This window comes from Penaeus japonicus, unplaced genomic scaffold, assembly GCF_977035675.1.
Source record: "Penaeus japonicus unplaced genomic scaffold, GWHDUDI00000001_assembly GWHDUDI00000027, whole genome shotgun sequence".
NCBI lineage: Eukaryota > Metazoa > Arthropoda > Malacostraca > Decapoda > Penaeidae > Penaeus > Penaeus japonicus.
In genome coordinates this window covers 14,246,195-14,251,387 of record NW_028234429.1, presented here as the reverse complement: position 1 = coordinate 14,251,387, position 5,193 = coordinate 14,246,195, and the positions used below count along the sequence as shown (strand labels likewise).

Here is a 5,193-nt window from a genome sequence, read left to right as displayed (position 1 = left end):
AATTTAAATAAATCCACAGCTAGACAACTGATGGCAAGAAAAAACAACTTTACAAAATTGTAAAAGGAATTATAAGAAGCAAAAAAGGTTGATGCACATGGTTTTGTTTACTGATACAGAGGTAAACAATGTCTACTAAAATGATAGACTATTCTTGATCTCAATTACCAAAAAAATATAAAAGTAAATAGAAAAGCAGATAACTTAAATGAATCAATTGCTAAAGACATGCATTTTCTTATCGAATTAGAGCAAAGCTTGTATGTGAGTCTGGCAAGACTATTTACTTCAAATCTCGGGGAAATCACTTTAAATATGAGGTGATCTTAAGGTTGTAAAGACATGCTGACCGAAAATCATAAGGGATAAAGATACAGTAAAAAAAATTTATGGTCTGATGACGCTGAGCCCAGAAACAAGCAATTCAAGGAATTTTACTGATTGACTAGTGAAGGGTGGTGATTAAAACAATTGATTAAACAGGATATACATAACATGGTGCAGTTCAAATCAATGGAACGTCATTTATGAATTAAAGGTCTTTCGTTCTGAGGGTTTGAGATAAACACCGGTGAATATTATCTATTTATTTCAGTTCAAATAATCACATAATAACAATTGTAATAAACAAGAATGCTTACGATCCTCCGTTACGAAAAAGTGCAAAAGAATATAAAAAAAAATGAGCATCGAAATTGAAATTGTCACATGCAGTCAAGGTAAAAACTTGAACATTTGAAAACAAACAAATACAAGAAATCTAGCAACGCCGAAACCCTACCGAACCGCACACTCCTAAACCAACGCAGAAATCTTTCTTCGAAAAAGATACCGCGAGAACCAAGGATTCCTATCCCAAAATAACAGTAGGAACTTATTCCCCAAAACAAAATAGCCTAGAAATAATCCTCTGAAATTCCCATCGCTTACACCATATTTGCGTTGAGAAGAAATGATACCACGCCCCCGTAACTTGGCCTTCAGCTGCAATATGGTGTGACTTGAAAGGTGTTCACGAGCGATTTGCCGCCACGCCCCTTTTCACCTGTAAGCGGGATAAGTCGACTAAGTGAATCGACTTTCGGGTTCAGACAGCTCGCCCGAACCTCAGTATGGTGAGTTGTTCGTACAGGATACCTCTGTAGAAAACAATCAATGCTTTATCGTAATTAAAAATATTCACATTTCCAAGTATATAGCTAGGCTATATACCATTAATATCAGAAATCGTTTACCTGATCTGCTTGGGAGATCAGCATCTACGCTATCAGTCCCTGCAACATGTACTATTCTGAATCTGAAGGACTGCAAACACATGGCCCATCTTACCAGTCTATTCTTAGATGAATTCGCTGTGTTCATGTGTACGAGTGGCTCGTGATTTTTCCTTTTAGGTAATATTCAAATAAGATTGCAAGTCCTATAGTAGAAAACTCACGATCTAATAATTTTCTACTTGCGTAAGCCACCGGGAATGGAGAATCGTCTAAGTATTGGAGCAGTAAAGCACCAAGTCCACAAACAGAAGTGTCTGTTCGGAGTATGAAGGAGATATTAGGATCAGGTAATTTGAGAACAGGAAACTGGCAATAATGGCTTCAACTTCTCAAACCTTTCAGTCAGTTCATTCGTCCACAGCAAAGGTTCCCGGATACTGCATCTGAGGTTTTAGAGGTTTCCCGTCTGTCACCAAACAAGCCTACACTTTGAGGGTCGAACTGTCAAAGTCGGGGTATCACAGATGAACAAGTACCGAGATAATATCTTCCAGATGTAGTTTCCAATCTTTAGCATAAATGAAAATGTTATCAAAATTAAAAGACATCAGATAATCCTACTAGAATGAGCTTCAGAAGAGAGCAAGCCGTTACTAACCCGAATGGTAGTCTGCAAAACTCCATTAAACATTTGTGTTGAAATGCTATCAAGGACTCAGATCTCTCAGTGGAATCTGATAAGCCTTTCTCAAGTCTAGTCGGAGGAATATACAGATCACCTATTTTGCAGGTAGGTTCTGCATGAAAAGCTGACCGAGTTAAGGGTTCTGTAATCTATAGCCATTCGATACGTACCATCAGATTTCCGTGCCATTACCACATGGGAACAGTGAGAAGACTAATGATTCCTTGCTTGGCTCCTGGGCAGCTAGTGATTATTCGACTTCGTCTACTACCTGTGCCTGAGAAACATTAACTTATCGGCGATACCTTTTTAGAAGATTTGCATGATTAAAAGTTTGGGTTGTCCGTTTCCCTTAATCAAATAGATGACCTTATTCCTCCTCTTCATTACAACATGTGTACCTACGTCATCAGGAGTTTATTAGTATCTGGCAGAGGTATTTGTCACCTGGCTTAACCCAAGTTATGCTGATGTCAGCATTACGAGCTGCTATCTTCGCACACCCCTCAAGTATCCCTGAACTCTATCACAAACTGGAAGGAAGATCGCTCGTCATTTCTGGTGCTCTTGTCCCTCAACAGATCTCCCAACACTGATAGAGGACCTCGAACAGCACGACCATACAGGAGTTCGAAAGTCCTGTTGTCACGCAGAATTTCTCTGAGGGCGAATAGAGTAGGAATGAGATAACGGTGTCAGTCTCTTGAAGTGATGCTTTTAGTTTACAATGAAGCCTCTCAACTCTACCATTTCCACTGGGGTGATATGGAGTAGTGAACAGAGGTCTGATACCTAACAGTTTGTGAAGTTCACCCATTAATTGCGAAGTGAACTGTGTGCCTCTGTCAGAAAGAATTTCCCTGAGGATACCTACCCTGGAAAATGATAATGATAAAGCTTTTGCGACAGATACAGAGTCGATTTCTCTCAAGGGAATTGCTTCAGGGAAACCTGTGGCAGAATCTATAAGGGTTAAAATTGAGTTATGAAAATCAGAGGGAGGGCTTAGTGGACCTACTATATCTAAAAAGGCTCTCATTATAGGCATTGGCTTAAGGGGGACTTTACTTTTGTGTGACATTCGTTGACATTTGTCACAAGACCGATAAATATCTGGCAAATCACATCCAATTCCTAGCCAATAATGATCGGTTATCCTTCCCAAGGTCTTGCGGTGTGAAAAATAACTAGCAAGAGGAGACTCGTGAGCTACAGATCTTACTATTGCTCGGCAGTCAGAAGGCACCTTCCCAATTTTATCTTTAAATTAGAATTTACGTACTTCCGATAAAGGAACCCATCAATTTTCACAAAGATGGATAGCAACTCCACATCTCCGCAAATTCCGCTGGAGTGATGCTTAGGGAGGATGGATCCTTTTGTTCTTGGATGCCCTCGTCCGCACAGCCTCCACCTGGTCATTGTGAGGAGTGGAAGAATCATTTGCCATTTCAGAATTATAGGAAATGGAATCACGGGATATTGCCGATGAGTACGCTACAGTATTTAAGAGGTGCTCTTAGAGCGTCAGTCCTTCTCCATCCAACAAGTAGGCGCATGATGTAACAGCATACCTGAAGGAAATAATTTACTCAAAATAATCATTAGCTTTCCCTAATTTACTGTTACTGTTATCAATACTTGAACACATGAACAACCAGTCTCTCGAAAAATAGTCGAAACCCTCTGCCCATTCACAATACCAGTAGCTAGATATTTACGTGCAGTTGTATTAGATTAAGGAAAACCCATCTACATTTGATTTGGGGTAAGCATTGTGAGTAGCAGCTTAGTTATCCGCTAGCTGCATTGCAATAATATAAAATCTGGTAAATTTTCCGAATAGCGCCGCGTAATACCACAAGAGTGGTATCGATGGATTCCTCCCACTCTGTACTATCCGTATATAGTTGACTTCACCTGCGATTCCGCCCCTATGCCCCACAATCTGTACCTCGATAGTAGGGTAGGGCATGAAGTAGATCGGGGAAATTCCGGGGTAAAATATGAATTCCGGGCATGTTTCGTATGCAAAATCTTAACCCAATTACCTACCTAACTTTGCCTAGTTTTTACAGTTAGCCCTAGCCAAGGGGAGGCTTCGCCCCCCCCCCCTGGACCCCCCCTTTTAAAGGCACTTCGTGCTACCTCGTGCTACTTCGGTACATATTTCATATGCAAAAGCTTAACCCAGTTACCTACCTCACTTTGCCTAGTTTTGAAGTCAGCCTTTGCGAAGAGGGAGCTACGCCCCCCTGTGGACCTCCCCTATTCAGGGCACTTCGTGATACTTATGATACGTAATTAGTAATGTAGATGATAATGCCGCGACCACGAATAATCCTCGCACTGCGCCATGATAACAGCAACTGAGACTTCGTCTCATATATTCCTCAGGATAGGAAACTAGGGCCGATAATGGCGTGACCACTCAATAGAGGGTACTTTATAATTATACTGTAAACAATGGGGAATATCCTGCCATCTATCGATAGAACATAACAGCGTATGCAGGTAATTCATGGGGTGGGGGGTAGGGGGTCCAGTCCACAGCTCGTCAGTAGCCGTAAATACGTAAACACAACCATGTTTGAATTTCAGGCCGAGGATGGTGCTTATCGAGGTATTTTGTACTAGTTATGTTGCACGAAGTGCCCTGAATAGGGGGCACCAGGAGGGGGCGAAGCTTTGGCTAAGGCTAACTTCAAAACTATGCAAAGTTAAGTGGGTAATTGGATTAAGATTTTGCATACGAAATATGCCCCGAAGTATCACGAGGAAGCACGAATATATCCACTACATATGAATAGTGGAGGTTGAGAGGAATACATCGATACCACTTGTGGTATTTAGTAACGTGGCGCTATTCGGAAAATTTACCAACGTACTTTTAAAGATTCTAAGTGACTCTTAAGATTTCTCGAGACCGCTGCTATCTATCGACTGATCAAAAAGTTGAAGTTAAAGTACAAGTTCAAGTTCCTCCAATTTTTATATCAGCAGCGCAAAAATCTCGCCGATAACCATTATCTTTTTTGCTAAAACCATTGAGAGGGGATTTTTATTCTCTCTCTATACCCAGCAGTTATTTCAGGTGATAGGGACGTGTGTGTGTGTGTATGTGTATATATATATATATATATATATATATATATATATATATATATATATATATATATATATATATATTACACTGCTTTCCCATAAGGAAACTTCCTAAACGCACAGCATAATCTTCCTCACTGATGTCCAAAAAACTGGCTACACGTTCGAAGCGAAGGAGGTAAGAGG

The 5,193-nt window shown here is 40.4% G+C and overlaps 1 long non-coding RNA gene across 1 annotated transcript; it reads right to left on the bottom strand.

Annotated features, from left to right (window-relative positions):
* Positions 1-572: 572 nt before the first annotated feature.
* LOC147468600 (uncharacterized) lies at positions 573-4,368 on the bottom strand. Its single transcript, XR_015192369.1, has 2 exons — positions 4,105-4,368; positions 573-3,476 (listed from the first exon to the last, which is right to left on the bottom strand). It is a non-coding gene; the product is annotated as an uncharacterized LOC147468600 (long non-coding RNA).
* Between the last annotated feature and the right edge of the window lie 825 nt (positions 4,369-5,193).